General features: G+C 41.0%; 1 long non-coding RNA gene across 1 annotated transcript in view; it reads right to left on the reverse strand.

Annotated features, from left to right (window-relative positions):
* LOC147654364 (uncharacterized) overlaps positions 1-20,116 on the reverse strand; it is a 97,967-nt gene that overhangs the window by 37,777 nt on the left and 40,074 nt on the right. The gene's annotated exons all lie outside the window — the stretch shown is intronic.

Raw genomic sequence — 20,116 nt, forward strand, 5'->3', positions numbered from 1 at the left:
AGGTGATTAGGGAGTTCTAATTAGAGACAGTTGCTGAGATATGTAAACAACAGTGAGAAAGAGAATTTGATAAGCACAGGGAAGCTGGAGAAGCTTGTTCACTAACACTGATAGACAGGCAAAGGAAGCCAAAGGAACTCCAAACGGTAGAGCACTGGAAGAGAAGGCACTCATTCCAGGGAATCAATGGAAAAGGCTATGCACTAAAATTAGGCATAGGAGGATCAAACCTGGGAACACCTGCTCTAGATGGAAAGCCATCTCCCACAAAACTTTTTCTTGACTACTTAGGCTGCTTTTCATTCTGTGTGCACACCATGGGCTTATGAAAGCCTCTGAGGGGACAGTACAACATCATAAACTGGTTTAAATTTACAGAGCCACAGAAAAGAACAGTTCTGGTCTCTTGTTCTGGAGCTGCAGTGTCATGTTGTCCCATATCATAGAATCATTAAGGTTGGAAAAGACCTCCAGGATCACTGAGTCCAACACGTGATGGAATGCCATCATTCCATCGACACCACAGCACTAAGTGCCATGTCCGGTCATTTCATGACAATGTCCAGGGAAGATGCCTCCACCATCTTTCTGGGCAGCCCATTCCAATGTCTAGTCACTCTTGCAGTGAAAAAAGTCTTGCTGATGCCCAGGCTAAACCTCCCTTGGCACAGCTCAAGGAGAAGAGCCTGACCCTCACCTTGCTGCACTCTCAGGTAATTGTGGAGAGTGATAAGATCACCCTTGTGCCTCCTGTTCTCCCAGGCTGAACAACTCCGATTCTCTCAGCTGCTCCACACAGGACTTGGGCTCCAGACCCTTCACCAGCTCCATTACCCTTCTCTGGACTAACTCCAGGATCTCAACATCTTTTTCTCGTGAGAAGCCTAGAACTGGAGACAGAATCTGAGGTGTAACTTCACCAGAGCCAAGTACTGAGGGGCAGTCGCTTACCTAGCACTGCTTGAAACAATATTTTTTATACAAACCAAGATGCCATTGGTCTTTTTGGCCACCTGGGCACACTGCTGGCTCATGCCTCTGTTCTCCCTCATCCTTGTCCCAGTCCCTTGTTTCCACCCGTGCTCTATTCCCAGCTCCACCCTAGCAGTGCATCTGTGTAGGATACATTTCACAGGACTCCTCTTCAGAAAGTTAAGTAATTCTCAGATGAGGAAAGGCGTGGGTGGGAAACAGAATGTATCTTGGGGGAAGGCAGAAATGGGATGTGGACCAAAAAAAAACCCAAAAAGCAGAACAGAGGCAGAGAAAAAGTGGTTCCTGTGAAGTCCTAGGACGGCTAGTTAGCAAAACTAGGAACTGAACTTAGCCCTTAACTAAGTTTTTATCCAAGTTGCAGTATTCACTTCTAATGTTGATGTAAGCGTTCTTTACGGGAAAACAGTGCTCCAAAGCTGTTAAGATTCCAGCCCAAATTTCTTAGCACAGAGTGAGGTGATGATGAGCCTGCCTCACAAAAGTTTGCCAGCTTCAAAACCTCATCATGTTTGCTTTAACTTTCCTAAAGCCATTCAGCAAGCCTTTCAACCTGCTTAAGACACCTTACCAAACCTGAGCCACCTTTCACTCCTCCTGGCACAAACCAGATGCCATTGCAGGGAAATGAAGAGCTGTGCCCAGTCAGACCAAGTGCAGCCCAGCACAGATGGCCGGTGCAGGGAGTCCACTGCACTTCTTCATTCTTATGTGTTCCATGGCACAGAAGCACCACACCTGCACTTGTACTACAAGGAGTAAAAGTCATTCCTCACCTGAGAGCAAACACAAAGCCTAGCATTTTAAATAAACTCTTAGTCTTTAATAAATAACACATCAGGAAATAAAGTTGTATTTATTTAATAAATAACAATATGGATTGAATTCAAACATCTGAGAGAAAAACATTCCTTTGTAAATGCTGACTATTGCCCCAGCCATGTTACAAGGGCTGCAGATGGCACACTGTCAGCAACTATTTTTAGATAAACTAGGGCAGGAAAATCTTCACATTCACAAAGGAAAATGCAGCAAACTTCAAGAAACAGAGAGAACATTTTGAGCTTTTCTCAATGGAAATAAAAAAGGCGGAGTGAGGTGGCCTGGCTGTGGAAGAGAAACATCAATGGGCACCAGACTCCTTTGTGGGTCTCCTTAAAGCTGAAACTCAGCAGCCAGGTGCTAAACCAAACCCACATCTTCCATTTGATCCACTTGACTTGACGAGACATTTGAATAACTGAACAGTGTAAGCAATTGGGGGAAACAGACAGAGTCAAAGAGAAAGACTTGACTGCTCTTGTTCCTAAATCACAAGATGAACTTACAAAACATGGAATTTTTTTAAAAAATAAAAAGAGTGAGATGTATTTTTTAACATACTCTGATTTCTCAATTTGCAGAGTGTATAAGCACTTCCAGTATTTTTCACTTTCAATAATTTTCAAATGCTTCTAACAGTATTTTCAATTACTTCTTAACAATGCTGAGCCTTGAAATGTGTTTCTTAAGTGAAAGCTGAGATTCTTGTTTAATCACTTGAAAATGAGAACTGGGACTTCATCACTTTCTTTTTATATTTTAGGTCCTGTCTTACAGGACATCAAATACTATGAAATTCATGATAAAAGCACCTTGGCAACACAGCACTGATGAAAAAAAAACAAAAACCAGCAAACCTGTAGCCATATTGAAATAAGGCCTCTTTCCTGTAAGATCAAGAGAGACATTTCAACCTCTTCCAGCCCAGTATTAAGGATTTTGTAATACGAGATAAACCTGGCAGAGAGTCATGGCATTACCTAAGCACGGAGATGCCAACAAAGCTGAAGGGAAACCAGTCTGTGGGTGAACCAGAAGATCTGGCAGAACACCAGCTGGCTCTTTGGAAAACTTACTTAGACTTGACCCTTAACTCATAGCCACTGATTTTTTTCTATTTTAAAACTTGATTTCAAGTCCATGCTTATTGCATTAGCAACAGGTTACTGTATTGGCCTGCATCTTTAAGGCTACAGTACTGTTTGCAATCAGAGAGAATGAACACCACTGGTAGTGGCACTTTGTGCCAGAGTTGTTGGCGTGAACCGTAGGCAGGAGGAGTTCTCCTAATAACACATTATCAAACATAAAACAGTGCTTGTGCTTAGATTTACTTTTCAAGACAGAGTAGTTACATGGGGTACTTTATTTCTGCTACTTTATTTCTCACATTTCAGCATTCTGGTATATGTTCCGTTGATGCCCTGAATAGCAGTCTGGACCTATGCTTGAAGAAGTTTAACACAGGGCTGTCCACATGCTGAAAATAAAAGACCAAAACAAGTGCCTGCAGATCAGAGCCAACAGGCTTGTCTTTGTCTTTCTGAGCTCCATACCTGAACAACATCCGTTTCGGTCTCACCCAGCTTGTGGACCTTGGCCAAAATCAATGGAGTTCAGCCTTAAGGGTCATGCATATAAATACTTTGCAGGATGTCAGCTGGTATGTCTCTGCAAGGAATGCTGGATAAACTGGAACTCAGGTTAGAGGGAATCACTCAAAGACTGTGCCAATATACACATGAATGGCCAAGGCAGCACATATTCTGTACATACTTTCTTAAGACATAAAAGCCTGGAATTGGTTAAGCCGTTGGACTGGATGGTCATGTTAGGTCACTTCCAATTGAAACAGTGTATTCCCTTCTATCCTGCTTGAAAAACCTGACTTAACCTCATGAAGATCATGACTCACTTCACTTTAGGTTATCTTTAAATCATTTTAGAAGAGTAAAAGAAGTTTTTCCAAGCTTAGCATTAAAGCCTTCTGATAGGATAAATGTAAAAAAAAAGTTACAGCTATGTTTTTGTAGAATGTGAGTTTTAATTTACCTGCAGGGTCAAATTCTCCAGGTCTTGCCTGAACAAGACAAATGACCACACTGCAGAACCTGATTCCAAAGAGATTATCCCAGATCATGAAGAACACAGAAGATACGGCTGCAGAAGAGATGGTTCTATCTCAGAGAAAAAGGGAGAATGACAAGAACCAGAGTGAAATTAGTGCAAGAGACATGAAGCCACCTGAAGAATATGCCATCATATAATTTCTTAAAAGAAATCCCCAATTACCTATGCTCCTCTATCTTAGGAGATGAGATGACTAGGATAATTTAATACCAGCAAGGAATTTGGAGAAAGCTCCCCAAATAACTTTGCAAAGAAAAAAGCCAGCACAGTACTTCAAACACCATCCTTGAAAATCAGAGGAGTTGCCAACTGAAGCAGAACCAACTGATAATATTGATATAATTCTTTTAATCTGTGTTTGGAGCTCCCTTGACCAAAGGAAACATGATGAGAACTGAAGGAATAATCTAACAATGAAGTGAAAGTGGAAGGAGGAGCTGTGATCACAGATTAAGAAAGTGGCAAGAAAAGAACAAAAGCAAATAACAAACTAATGAAAATGGGCCTTTGGCACAACCTGTGGCCTCTGAACTGAAACTCTAGTTTTCTGTGGTTGTGTGAGGCTGCATATAAGGTTTTGCTTCAGTTAATATAAACATATTGCTCAAACTACTTTAAAGGTTGAAACTACTTAATACTCTGGCTTGGTTCAGACCCCTGTTAAAGTAAACAAGCAATTTTGGAAATGGATATATTCATCACCAAAAGAAGATCCTGCTAAAATAAATAAATAAATTTGGACCATGATCTCACATGGAAGGTAAGATGTAATAATATTTCCTCCTTTCTTTATCTTTATTTTATATATTCAGAGTGAATTTGACACAGAACTTGATGTGGCCTTGAAGAAACTCTTATCTATATAACGAAACACTTTTCTGTCACTTATTTCTGCCTTCTTCTGGGTCCTAGGGGAACTCCTTGGAGTCTAGGAGAACTGCTGTCTGTGGCTTATACAAAAACAGCTGCATTGCTGAGGCAAGCAGCAAAGGGTATAAATAACTCTAGCTGCCACCACTTCTCTTCTAGAAACTGACTTCTAACCATAAAAGTAATTCAAGATCAGCAATGAAGTAGTTATTTAATTGTGACAAACTTTGCAGCTGTAACCCTGAACTGTAGCATCATCAAGAAGAACTTTTTCCCCAAGGATTTTATTTGCTGAATGCACCACACTGGGTTGCAAAAAGTCACCTACTCCAATTCAGAGAGAGTATTAGATGAGACAAGACTGATGAAACATCCTTCTGAAGTGCTTAGAAATGTTAAACATGAACCTTTTTAGCATCAAAACCTGCAGCTTGCTCTTTGACTGGTTCAACATTAGCTGCTTTCCAGGTGCCTCTGACATCTGCCTTTTCTGCAGGTGGGAACTACAGCACACACATCACAAACTCTGCACTTAACACTGCAGCACAGAATACATTTCACTCACAGCCCAATAACCTGAGCCATCATTTGCAGTTACTTTCTACACTATTTAACAAAGCAGACAAGAGGAAAAGGGCTCTGAGTAATTAAGTGCTGTTTGGCAGGCACAGTAAATGCATAGATCTCTACGACATAAATTTTAAATGGTGGCTGAGAGTGCTTTGGTGCTCTGCACCCACTTCATACACATACAGCACAGTCCCAGGATCACCAGCAAGAAATGCATATCATGGCTTCAGGTCATTACTTTTCTCTGTTAAACCAAACCAGCCCCCCTGGTGCTCTGTCTGGGATAAATTTTAACTGAATTCCTCAGCAACAGGGGAACACCTCCTGCTTGGTGTGAACTGAGCACATGGTAACGCTGCTTGGCCAGGGCCTACCTATGTCACTGCCATTGTTCCATCCAGCCTCTGAGCTCTGCCCAAACTAAATGGAATGAGTTTTCCCAGACTACTGTCAAGCCTCCCAAGATGTCCATTTCACCTTCCTTCCACCCACACCATAATGAAAACTAAAGAATAAATATTACTAACGTAAAAACATTAGCATCAACAATGAAATTTCCAACTTTATACTTATGACTAGTGTTATTCCATCCCAGGTACAGAATCCAGCATTTCAACGTCTTAAATTTCATCCTATTTATTACAGTCCAATGCTCCAGTCTATCTAGATCCCTCTGCAAATCTCTTGTCCCTGAAGAGAGTGTACAGCACCTCCCAGTTTGATATTGTTAGCAAACTTGCTAATTGTACATTTAATTCCTGCATCCAGACCATTGATAAATATATTGAACAGCACTGACCCTAGGACTGAACCCTGAGGAGCACTGGTTGCTGGTGCCTGGTCTCCAGCCAGATGTAGCCCCATTCACTACAACCCCCTGAGCTCTGCCCTTCAGCCAGTTCACCATGAACCCATTCATCCCACAGATGAATGCCCAAAAAGATATTGTGGAGGGCAGCACCAACAGCCTTATTAAAATCCAGAGAAATACACCTACCACCTTCCCTTCACCCACCATGCAGGTGATATTTCATAGAAGGAAATCAGCTTACTTCAACAGTATGTACATTCACTTTTTCTCCATTTGTCGTGCCTGTTGATCTCATTGTTTGAGTTAGATTTAAACAACTCTGCCAAGTCAGACACATTCACTTGTACCACAACACTCAAATTCTATCTACATATTCAATAAAATTAATAACATATTTCCATATTGTGCTGTATGAATACCTGGAAAGATAATGAGTTGTTGTTACACTTCCGTGAGCTGAAAGTTTACAGCATGAATGTATTAATGAATTAAGCCTTTTGATCAAGAAAAAAGAAAGAAAGAGCAACAGACTGACATGTGTTATTCTCCTGCCTGATGTATTAAAAAATTGGTTCAGCCTTCAGTCTGTTGCTTGGAAGGCCATACCAAATAAACAAAGAAGGTAATAATGCAGTGTGGGATGAGCAGAAGTAAACATTAAAATATAAATGCTTCCACAGAGCCAAACACCCTGGGTAAAAAGGAGGAGCCATGCAAGACATACCTGAATTCCCATGCTGGAATTTCCCTTTATTTCCTTTTATCAACAAGGGTCTTAGCCATAGCTAAGATAGAGAACAGACTGCAGTGTGCTGCTGACACATTGGAGCATCTTGAAATACACTACCAAGAGTAGTCTAATTCCAGTTGGCCAGAGTGTAGCACTAGGTGTTTGATCACGATTCTCCTGTTAACTTGATTAAAAACTACAAACACAGCTTCAGAGAAAGCTGTTATCAGACAACAGACTATTTTCTACTACTGGGTCTCCCTTTCTGCTGAGACCTAGGTCTTCCTGATAGAAAGCCTAATGCTGTTTGACACTCTTCTAGAGGAAAAGGAATAAGCCCATTCTATCATGATCAGGTACATTTCTGTATCCCAGCTAGCTTGTTCAGCATTTCCTTGGGTGTTGATAGGTGTTACTCTGTAGTGCACCATGCATGGCACAATGCAGATACACCCACAGTGTTCTTCACTCCTCACCCCTCATGTTGTACTGTACTTTCTTGATTTATGTGTGGACAGTGAAAAAAACTGTTAGAAATTGAGACTGATAGAGGATGGGAGAGGATAAGAAGGTGACATCTGCCTCATTATAAGTGTCAGCTTAGTGCAATGGCCATGGTCCCCCATTCAGCCATATATTTGAAAGCCAGAACCAGTCTGAAATAACATAAGCCCTCACAGGGAGAAGGACAGATAAAATATATACTCCAAACCCATGTGCAGCCAGCCTGACAGTAGGGAGAGAGCTGATGTTTTCTTTAAATGATGTATGAGCACACTGATGATGTAGGAACACTCCAATTAAAAACAAATCAAGAGGGAATATTCATCATGAGTCTTTGCTAGAGAAGCAGTTAATTGCCTGAAATCTTAAAAACTATAGAGTGAATGTGTGGGAAGAGGATAATAAACCTGAAGATAATTCAAAAAAATAATTACAACCACCTTTTCTTTAGGGAGATGTTGGGCTGAAAGTACACTGCAGAAACATCCATGTCATCTACCAGGCTTCACCTAGGCAGAGGCCTTTAACTGATTCTTGCTTACTCCTTCAACTGAGGGAACAAATCCATTATTCTGTTTAGAGCATCACGCTTCAACAAGCTGTTCAAGCTGCAATTTGCATCTTGAATGCTGTGCAAGGCAAAAGAAAATGTCTGTGTCATGCCAGAGAATGTTTCACAGCAAAAAGAAAGAGGGGAAAGAATGTGTGTAAGAAAGAAACCTTCACAAAATAAGGGAATCTGGGGGAATAAGCATCCATAGCAGGACTGAGATGTAATTAGCCTCATGAAAAACCCTCTTATAAGTCACCATGGACAGTACCCCTATGAATAGTCTTTATGAAAAGAATTCCCAGTGGTTAAAGTGCTAGCCAGGAACTTGAGAGGGTCCTGCTTGTTCATCCACCTTTCATGTGAGGAGAGCAGGATCACTTGTGTCACTTATACTCTCATGACACATTGCAGTATAGGACTAAAGGTCATTCTATAACCTTTAAGCAGGATGATATTCTTAAAAGCTGCACACAGAGATGTTAACACATGTTTTCAAAGCAATACTTTCATTGTGCCCAGGCTGCTAATTAATCCAAGCACATACTTCAGCTAACACAGCTTGCCTGACTCCAGGATATCTCAGTCAACACTAAGACTGTGTTTTGTTCCACGTGTAATTTGGACACATGAAACATGCCTGGTGTCTCTCTGAATCTCATCTCTCTTTCCATGAGTCAGGGATAGAAATCATCACTGGCATCATGCACAAATAAATGTAATGACAACAGCGAGGCTCTAAGATATTATGACAAGGAGAAGGTTTGGGAGACCTCTCTAAATATGACAGATCATATGAATGTCAGTGTGAGTGTGCTGGCTCCACATTCTGGCGTTTTGTGCTTGCCCAGAGTGCTGATACCAAGGGTATCCTGCCTGGCTCCTCAGGGCCCTGCACTGGTCCCTCCAGAGCCAACCCAGCAGCATGGCAGCTTCCCAATCAGCACAGCCACCACAACACACCAAACAGCCCTAAGTTCCCTGTTCAAGTGACCATTTCTTATCTATCAAAGATGGATTTTTCTTCTGGGAGTAAAAGCAGGTTACAACTCACATGGCCAGCACATCTACCATGACTTTTGTTACCAGGTAAGATACCACATGCAGTGGTGTCAGTAAGCCAGTCATGAAAAGGACTTGGCTGTCTATGGTCTTCTGGACACTTGCTGAAGAGATAAGCTGCACTGGTGGTCTAGGCAAGTGCCATCTTTTTCAGTCATTCCAGTTACAAATTTTCTAGAAAGGCTAGATTCTTTTGGGACAGAGGAGGGGGAGAGCTACTCTGCTGTCCCTGAGTTACTCAGGCTGGACTTCTCATCCATGGAATATTGACTGCTAAAGTACCTCAGGCAACACACACGGTATAAAGGACACCTTTCCCAGCTACCACTGCACCCCTCCACTGCTGCAAGGAGGGAAAATGTTCTCGAAGGATCAAAGTGTAACTTGGATTAAAATGCTTTATAGACACTGAACTAGGGAGCTGCCAGACATATCATCTGTGAACAGATTTACAACAGCACTAAGACCCCAAAGACAGAGGAAGCAGCTTGACAATTCACATTTTCAACAGTGAAAAGCAATTTGCTTTAACAAAGATCAAGTTTTTCATGTAGAGAAGAGGGGCTTCAGCTAAGTGAGCAATGCAGGCCAGAAGTGGAAAACTGCAAGGCAAATTCTTAGTAAATCAAGTGGAAGTGGAAGGCTGGAAATTGAGTCTTAATCCTAACCATTGCTGTCTGGTGCACAGCCTGAACCAGACCAGTAGCCCTGGAAACACCTGTAAAATCAAGTCCTGCAGGTGAAGATGCCTAAGAACCTTGTTGAGTTTCAAGGCTGGAGCCAACAGCAACTGAACATGTGAGTTTGTGTCCAGCAGCAGAAATTAGTCTGGATTCCCATGGAAAGTTCATACACATACAGAAATCAGGTATGTCTGACTGAAACAGCTGCTTGGTGGGCTTTGAAGGGATGTGCCAAGGCACTTACCTGGGCACTTGGACTTTGTGTTTCTTTTAACACACAGTGCAATTGTATGTGCATTTCCTATAGCAGCACAAACAAAAGAGACCAGACTCTGGGCTCTAAGCTCTTGATACCATTCGTTTAAAGAACACCAGTCTGGAAAGTCCCAAGTCAGATGCTGAAGGTCAAGGCTAGATGTAACTGGAAGATGTTGCATAAAGCTGCTTGATACGGTAGCCAAGAAAATGTGAACCCTTTTTAGCTCCCTGTTCTCAAAACTTGCCCCCATAGATAGCTAGTGACGTATGGGCATAGTCCCTGCTCTGGTTAGCACAGCTTCTCACAGAGCTTAGAGCAACTTCTGAGTAGGGAGTACTGTGACCTAAGACCCTCGTGCTGGGACTGGCACTGGCTAGAGGACTAGGCTAAATGCTCACAAGCCAAGTCATTGTGCTTCATAGCTAATGATTTCTCATTAAATCATACTCCTCTATGGAGGAGGCTGCTATGTTTTTCTGAGGAGGTTTTTCTACTTTTAAACCACAGAGTGATTTAAAAGGGGTAACTCGATAATGGCAATAATAAAGGCATGAGAACACGGTAAAGGCACTGCATTTTTATAAGGCCAGTCTATAAAGATATTTATAACAGTCAGTACCCTTATAATCTCCAAAACATAACCACAAACAACCATGAAATTAATATGCTTAGGCAACTGCTGGGCTTAATCCAGTGCAAGTTTAAATCAATGGAGGGACATCAGGGACACTGGACTGTGTCCAGAAGTGAGGAAATGAAAAACAGAGGACACAGAGTGGTGCTCCAAACAGCATTAATACAGTAGGCTAAGCACATCAGTCACTGGCAGACCTTCCACAGGAATTCCCAGGCAAAATCCTTAGTAAGGCAGAAATTGCCTCATTTTTGAGTTATTCTTGGCATATTTTTCAGTACCAAATCTAAGGTCCCAAAACCATAACTAAGCCTTTCCACAGGGCTTAGTGTGTTTACCATGAGTCAGGTTTAGTATAGCATCATTCCCTTCTTTGCAAATCCTGCTAAATTGTTTCCACTCTCTCACCATTGTGTTTCCAGTAAAGGCGGGTTAGGCACAGACTAAAGGAAGCAAAAATCCAGAATCTCAGTTGCCTGGCACTAAAACATATGGATAGCTTCTGCAAACAGTTTAGATGTTTTGACTGCTTGAGTGCTGAAGGCCTGTATTTGGGATGTTTCAGACAGGACCAAACAAGAGAAAAGCTTCACAATTCTTTGTTTGCCACTAATTCTCAGTGGAATATGTCTCCTGAGATTTCTCCACTTCCATGGACATTTTCAGTAGGTGTTGCATAAAGAATATCTACCCCTGGATCTCCAGGTAGACAATAAATGACACACATTGTACAGGGAGAACCCAAGCAACATGAATATCTGTCAAAGGATGCTGATTTAATGAACACAATAATGATAAATATTATGTGCACAGAGGGAAACGGCCCAGTGTGGTGAACCAACACAATTTGGTTGCCAACTGAGAAATGTGGCAAATGCATTAGCTGTAAGAGTTATATGCCTTCCAAAATCATCTTAACATAAACTATTAATTTCCTTTCTTTCCCTCTAACCTGGTTAATGAGGCTGATTAAATATTTATTAGGTAGCATAAAATATGCACACCACCATCTTTAGCCGTGTGCTTGTCAGAGAAAACACACATTAAAAAAAAAGAACAGCTTACAAAACTTTGCTAAAACACATTCATCTGGGCTCAAGCAATGCCTATTGACACACGTACATATTTCGCCCAAGAAAGTGCAACTAGTTATTCAACATTCTTATTAATGGTAACTATAGTAAAGCCCCAGTAAACCTGGAGGAACGTCTTCCTTTTTTAAAGATAAGGTTGAGTGTACTAGATATAGCAGTATGCTGTGCTTAAACAGAGTGAAACCTGCAAAAGATGTAACACATCTGCCGGAATTTCTGGTGTGCACAAACTCAGTAAATTGTTGGTCTTGAACAATTATAAATGTTCTTTTTTTGATGATTGGAGCTAGATGCATGAGCTCTATTTTTACACAGGTTCACTGAAGGAGAAAAGCTGTTGACTATCAGCTGATGTGCACACTCATCAGGGACTAAGCGCAGTCAGGGCACATTTCCCTGGTCTGCAGTCAGTGCTTAACAGCTCTGCTAGCTCAGAAGTCTGTGATAGAGACAATGAAGGCAGACAGCGCTTCCTTTGGGAAGCACCAGATCAACACAGCCTCTCCTGTAATACACTGCTCACAGATAAGAAGCTCTGGCACCATAACTTGAACAGAGACCAAAGAAAGATTCACACACAGACACTGGCTCCTGGGACCATGCCACATGACATGGAGTCAGCCACCCGCTCTCCTCTCTGAATCTCTGAGTAGGCTCCAAGCCTTGATTCTCTGGCTTTAGCTTTGTATGTTTTCTTCATTATAATCAGCTTGACAATGCAGGGTAAAATGTCAGGGGGATTTGTTTTCACTGTACATGGACTCCCTCCTCACCTGTTACACGATTAGGTGGTTACATAAACGGCCCAAGATGTCACATTCCTCACCCGGGCACTGACCCTTGAAATAAACCAGGCAACATGACTCTGAGGAGCGAGAGGGTCTATTTGTGTGAGGATTTGCTGAGCAGGGCTGCAGTATAGTGTTCTTTCCATTTTCCTGACTGTGTTCATCAGTGGATCATCATTTGCAGACACAGACATTCAGACAGGCACGATACTGAGAGTTTCCATGTTCTGTTCCAAAACTGGATGCACATCAATGGAATACCAGTAATGTTTCCTTCATCTTCCTTTTTCCAAGTAAAAGGAAATAGGGTGATCAATCACAAGTGCACCAGCTTGGTTTCTTGTTTAAAACAAGTAGATGACCTTGAACAAGGTTTTCTCTCCCATCTTTCTCCTCACACTGGCTACCTGATTCAGAGCCCACAGAAATCTCTGAAAACTTTTAATCCAGACTGCAAAGGGCTCTACAATCAGCCCTTTTTCATCTACCCCTTTCAAGCATACCCAGCATTATGCAGCACAGTGTATTTAATAAATCTGGTGCCATTTGCCTACAGATCACAAAGCATTTCACAGTCATTAAGAGCACACAATAACAGAAGCAAGTATTATTCAATGGCTGATTCTACGGCTCCTGAAAATTGTTTCTCCTCCTAAGTGAGGAGAAAAGATTTATCCAGAATCACACTGAGTTAGTGCCATGACTGCAAAAGAAATCCTGCTCTCTCTACCCTAAGGAATGTTTTGTCTCCTTACATACTGGATTTATTTTGAAAAGACTGTGAAGGCAGCAGGTAGCGAACATCATCCCTGCTTCTCATGGCACCTTCCAGAGGGTGATTCTCACAGGTTGTCCTCTAACACACTCTCAGAGCATATTGTCCAATTCTCAGAAAAGGCAAAGGACCTGAGCAAGGCTGATGGTAATGCCAGTAGGCCACCCAGTGATCCCCCAAGGGATACTTGCCTCTGTGCTATAGGTAACTCAAGCATAATTATCTACTAATTCACACACCAGGAGCAGTGCTTGTTTAGAGATTATGTATTCCACAGACTAATGCCCTGTTATCCTGTTATCACTACAGACTTGCAGATCTACACAAGTAGAACTCACCCACTTGGTTTTTCCCACCGAAAAGAAAGCTCTTTTCTTTCTTTTCTTTCTTTTTTTGTCATTTTCAACAAATATAAAGAAATTATTACAAATGTAGACTAAAGTGAAAGCTAATGTACATTGTTACTAATCCTTATTAGGATAAAACCCTCTGATAGCTCCTAATCAATGATAAAGTTCTGACCTGCAATTACAATTTATTCCCTGTCTCTGCTGAAGTTGGGTTTATATGAAATCTCATTACACAAAAATTTGCAATGTGCTCCAGTTTCTCATGAGATATTGGATCTAACTGGTCTACTATATTATTTCCCAGAAAAGAAGTGACAGAAAGGGAAGGGCAGGTATGGGGTTATCTGGGGGGATCTCTTAGAGAAGCTGTGTGACATGATATCTTGCAGCTGTTTCAATGGATGGTCTCTCTTGCACTTTTCAAAGACAAATGATACACCAAACAGTCAAATTGCTGCTCGCTCTATTTCAGCTTACAGGAAGTCTGGGATTTAGGAAAAGGCAGGACATAGGGGATTTGAAAGCTGGCTGCAACTCCTGAACTTACATTTAAGTTCCAAGCCCATCTAGAACCCAAAGCAAAGCTCTGGGAAAACACAAGCTCTCATTCTGAAGAAGCTAACAGGATTATATGGCTGTACCAGAGTCTCTACCTTTCTGTATTTGTTCATATGTGAATGCTATGTGTTTTCTAGCACAGGAACCACATTTTCAACATTCTTGTCTTTCATTTATTTACTTGTGCTTAATCCAATTATGACCAATTCCTCTTGAGGTTACAAAGGGTGACCTCAGTCCATTTAGAAACAACCCGCATATATTTCAGCTTAGCACATTTGGTAGCATCATATTCAGTTTGAAGGATTCTTTATCTCCAAAATGTAACATTTAACATTGAAATTTGTTTCTTGAAAGAATAAAAAGTATATAGGAAATAATATGCAAACTCAATGTAAACTCAGTTTATAATATAAGCACAGCTGCTTCACCTTATCACACATTCCCAGCTCATGAGGCTTTTGGATGGACTAAATCAGAGCTCCCTCATGGGCCTGAACAAGTAAGCAAAATGCTATTAGTTAAAAATAAGCCCACCATACAATTGAAAAAGAGAAATATTTTCCTTGCTTTCCTTTGAACTGAAAGACAAAAACTGGCTCTCAAGTGCACCTGAGCTCACAGACCAGCAGACTGACAGTACAATCAGCAGATGACAGTGACAGTACAGCTATCTGGTTTAGTTAACATCAGCCAGAGCAAATCATGAAGCTAATAACAGGAAGAATAATTTTGTTCTTATCATGTATCCCTTTCTTAATCTAATCACCTACAGAACAACTTACCTACTTCTTTCAGATCAAAGTAATTTTATTAAATAAAGCTGACACCTTACAATGTAAATGTTTCCAGTGTTGTTCTTAAATGAAACTACATCTGTAATAGCTTAACTGCAGATTTAGGTTTTAGAGATGGGGAACCAACACCAGAGCCAATGCCAAGGCAGTCTTTTAAAGAACATGTCTTGGCATGCAAACACACACACTCCACATGCTGCCACCAGAAACATTTTGCTTCGAAATAACAAGAAATTAGAACAGTAAACACAAGATTCTTGGAATGCAGAAATGGTAAGATATTTTGGATCTGTTACCTTCTCTCCTGAGCCTTGCAGTATTTTTACTTCAAATACACAAAAGTAGACAACAGAGAAGATATTTGTATAAATTTTTCTTCAGTAGGGATCTCCAAGACAATATTAGGTCAGTCACCTGGCAGTGAGTATCAAGAAAACCCCTTCTTCCTTTCTGCTGCCACCAAGAAAGCTATCTTAGCTACATGTGTTGATAATGAATACAGAGAATGTGTAGCTTTCTGATATATTCTTATTTTTACATGTTGAACTCCCATATCTTGATACTCTCACATTTTGGGAGCCAACCCAGCAATTTCATTTGTATAAACACCTTCCCATAATGCTTCAGCCTAATTAGACTGGGAAAATCACTGTCTGGAAAAGGTGTATTGCAGTCATATGGCCTCTCAAAATCATATGGATTTTAAAAATGCCTTGTTGTATGAGGTCTTGTCAGGGGAAGCTGTCCCTAGCCTTCAGCTGTTAGGAAAAACAGCTACTCCTACCTCAGGTACAGCTAGAGGCCAAACAGGTCATTAAAAATAGCTAATGGCTTAGTCAGACACCAAACCTTGTCACTTGCCCCATGCATCCTATTACATTCTCTCAGCAGACTGGAATTAAATGTAATTAGCTCATGACAATCAATCACATCCTTTCATCAAGGAAGAAAATTAGGGGAGTAATTGGGTAAAAGATGATTTATATGGCCCTTTCTGACACAGGAGAAAAGAATAGTTTTTACATCATAACAACATCAAATTTTTTCAATATAATCTAAATTTCTGCCAAGCCATAATTCTCACTTGGACTTTTCTCACATTATTAAAGGTTATAAAAAGGAAGAAATAAATTATAAAATTGTGTGGGTGTGTGTAGATACACAAGGGAATAGTCACTCAGTTTGTTTCCTAGACATAATAAATCTTCGTATAAAATGGTAGGTTGGAAAGATTTTCAGTTAAGAATTGATCTCATGAAACTGGAAACTGTCATTAGCAAAATTACCCTTGGGCCATGATTTTGCTGGTACCCGTGGACTCCTTTTTGTCCTTTTTATCTTCTATTTTACTGTAAAAGTGCCAACCTTCTTGATCATTTTATAATGACAAATACATCTGTAGCAGAGATGAAGAAATAAAACAAAGATGGCATGAAAAATAAATTGCACAAAAATTAGTAACAGCTACTATTACTGTACAAACTAAAATTAAACTGAGAAAAAGCACTTGCAAAGATGAGGAGGGAACAGGGAGAGTTAAACTGTCTGTGGCAATGAGCGATTCACCATGGCCACAAGCTGGTAACACTTCAGGTCCACATGGTCAATCTAAATCTGGCCCAGTTCACACTGATCAAAAGCTGGTACATACTAGTGTGAAGTTTGTCTGCTGTAGAAACCAACTGATGGTTTAAATCTAATTCCTCTCAGAGAGCAGAGGTTGGTAATGTAAGGATGCTGCCCAGGAAGCTCAGAATACTGATGGTTATTTGCCCAAGCAAAACGTTTCCTGCTTATTTGTTCTCATCACAGCTTAAGGGGAAGCTTGACCAAACAACTGGACACTTCAGAGCCACATCTGACTATTATTTGTGCATTGAAACTGTAGTAACACACCTCCCTTCCCTATTAGGCAATAAGAATATAAATAAAGAGAATAAACATGCAAAATTTCTAATCAACTCAGAGGCCATTTTTTCTGTCCCTGAGAGGAAATTCACAAAATATGGTACTTTTTCATACAATATTTATTGCCTTTCAATAACACCAGATGAAACACAACGTCTCTAAAACCAGAATAATATTCCCTTCATTCCCCAAATGCTGGCTTTGCAAACTCAAGCACACATTTAGCATCAAATTAACTCTTTCTTCTGGCACCAATCAGTGCAGTCTGCAGTCCTGCATGATGTGACACAGCCACAGATCCCTCTCACTTTTGATGAGGGTCATGTCATGGCTGTCCATAAACCTCTGAATCTGATGGACTGTCATCACAGGGTTAAATCCTTGCTGACTGTATGGGAAGCACATAATATTCAGTTCTCTCTCTTATGAAGAAGTCTGTTAGGAGAGCTAGAAGGAAGCACAATCTGTAAATATTTATACTGTTTGTCAAAACTACAATGCACATGGGACTCAGAATGCATCCCACGAGCCAGCCTGCACACTGAAGTAGTTCCACGTTCACTTGCCAGAGAAGAATGGCTCTCTCACACCCCTGCACCACTTAGCCAGAACCTGTTGAAGAAGCCAGTCACAGAACCAGCCTTACTACCCAGCAAATGTAGGTAAGAAAAGGTTGTATCAGGCATTTCACCTGAAAATCACCTACTCTGGCATTCATATCCAGGACCTTCCAACAGTGTCCTGATTTATGCTACCATGGCTAATACACAAAGTGTAGGCAGCCAGTTCGGTTTCATAATTGTACCCTTCACATAATGAAACTGAAATGAAAAGCAACCATGTCTCTTACTTCATACTTTGGTATCCACCCTGCCTCAAATAGGAGAGTGCCAAAGGAAAAAAAGACAGAAATCAAACATATACTTTGCTTACAACCCTTGGTCACTGATGAAAACCTCAGCCCATGGAAAGCTAGAAGCATGGTAAAAAAGATTTTCTCTAGTTATCAATTTGGGAAAATTGTATATTGGAATTTTAGAGTGAAATGCACACAAAAGCAGCTGTTAACAAGATGCTGACAAAGTGCTGTGAGGTGCAAATCAACCACTGCCACTACTGTGGACTGCTGCTTCTAGATATTCCTCTTATAGTGCTGTGAGGCTACACAAAGAGTGGTCAGGAAAAGCACAGAAGCTTACACACCACAGCACAAAAGAAAAGACTTGTTCAAGTGGAAATTTTCAGCAAGGATGGAAGAAAACTCCAAATGTTTCTACAGCCTGCTGATATTGCTAACATTTTTCATTCAGATTGATCTACTGAGAAACTAATGTTAAAACTTGCTGTTGTAACCAATTTGCATTAGAAATGTAGAGTAAAACAATGAAATCTTCTAGTACTTAATGAAAGTAGCTCCACTCTATGTAATTTTGCACCTTATTTGCTTCTCAGATCTTTCATATGTCTCCTTATGATCCATTCTAAATAATTCTCACCAAGAGTTAAACCCAGGAAGTTTTTATGGAATAAACACTGATTGTGTGTCATAGGATTCCAAGCTTCTCAGCAAGCTCATTTATTTGCAGGCTGGCTGCTGCTCCCCAATTATTTCTAGGTGTTATTTGCCTTCCTCTAGAAAAGCAGTGGACTGTGCCAGCTCTGTGCTCCAGAGCAGAAGCTTCCAGGGCAGAAGCTGGACAGAGCAGCGAGCACCATACCTACAGCCTTCACACAGAGAGCTCAGCACCTGCTGCCTGCCATTCTCTGCCTTCAGTCACATTTCTGTGTGTTTCCCCAGCTTTTCCATGAGTCTCCTTCAAAAGCTGAAGCAGCAGTAACACATGCAGGTACTGCTGTGCCCTGTCAGGAATTCAGCTGGCTTGACTGGCATCTTTCTGCCAGTTAGCCAGAGAGCATTTGCATTTTTGAGCTATCACCCGCAGCGACTTCACCAAAAGAACAAGTATTATCCAGCACTATTCAACAGCATTAATCATAACACAAATCCTGTTCTTCAGCTCATTTACTTCATTCCAGGCTTCTACTGGTGTCTGACTCATATTTAACCACAAATTCCCACTCTTCTTCACCACTGAATAGTAAATTGATGGACACTGGGGATACCACCAGCAGGACAGCCTTTCATGCCAGTTGGCACATCCAGAGCTACTGATTTTATTAGTGCCTCTAGCAACTTAGAAAGGACAATCTCTAGGGTCTTGTAGCAGGAATGCAGCTCCCAGAGTTGCTGCTACCCTGGCTGCCTTGTAGTGTTTTTGGAACCAGTTCTGGGGCTGAAGGATGGCAAAATGACACCAGGCACAGCTCCAGCACAAAAAGAGGCTGCAGAGGTTTTTCTCTACACTGCAGGCAGACTGGAAAATGAGCTACCTGCAGAACCTACCGCCCTGTATACCACAAGTAAAGAGAATTGCCTGATCTATTTCCTGGAAATTTTATTTTGTTTCTTTCCTGAACACTGTTCTAAGATCAGATGAGAGTTAATTCTACAGGGTAAGACATAGTTCAAACTAACACTCAAATGTATCCAAGAAGAAAAACAAGGCTCTACTTGCAAGCTTGGCATTTTCTGATGGCAACAGCTTGTTTGCTGCTTTTGTATTTACAGCTGTGCACAGCTGTTAGTGATCAAGTGCTGCAGAACACCCAGGAGCCACCCAGCTCCTCTCATGCCTATTCTGTGCTTTGCACTTATTTTGTTCCTTGCTAGGCTGCTCTTATGGCCCAGATGTTGCTGTAATACAAGTAATCTGCTCTGGAGGCTTGGTGGATGTTGCATAGGTCAATATGAGATGGTTTGGCACTGGGGGACAAAATAAAAAATGAGAAAACATCTAAGCCTGACCTACAAACTTAAGGGACACCTTCACAATCATATTCCTTCTATCAAACAAGATTTTTATATTTGCGTTCATAACCTCACCCTTGCCAGAGAGGGACAGAAATAAGCATTTCAACTTAACCTCACATCAGAAATAAAACTTAAATATACATATCACAGTATGATCTAGACTTGCAACATGGGAAACCTTGGCTGGAGGCAAGAGAATGAAAAACCCTCAAATCATGAACTCAGAACAAAACAAGTGGAATGCAAAAAGAGCCTTTAAACAAGCATGGTAATATCCTATTTTATTTTAAATTATGCAGAAAAAATAGGAGCACAGACAGAAAATTCAGATGCATTTTCTTCACAGTCAAACCAAA

Source organism: Cyanistes caeruleus, chromosome 3 (genome assembly GCF_971803275.1).
Source record: "Cyanistes caeruleus chromosome 3, bCyaCae1.hap1.1, whole genome shotgun sequence".
Lineage (NCBI taxonomy): Eukaryota > Metazoa > Chordata > Aves > Passeriformes > Paridae > Cyanistes > Cyanistes caeruleus.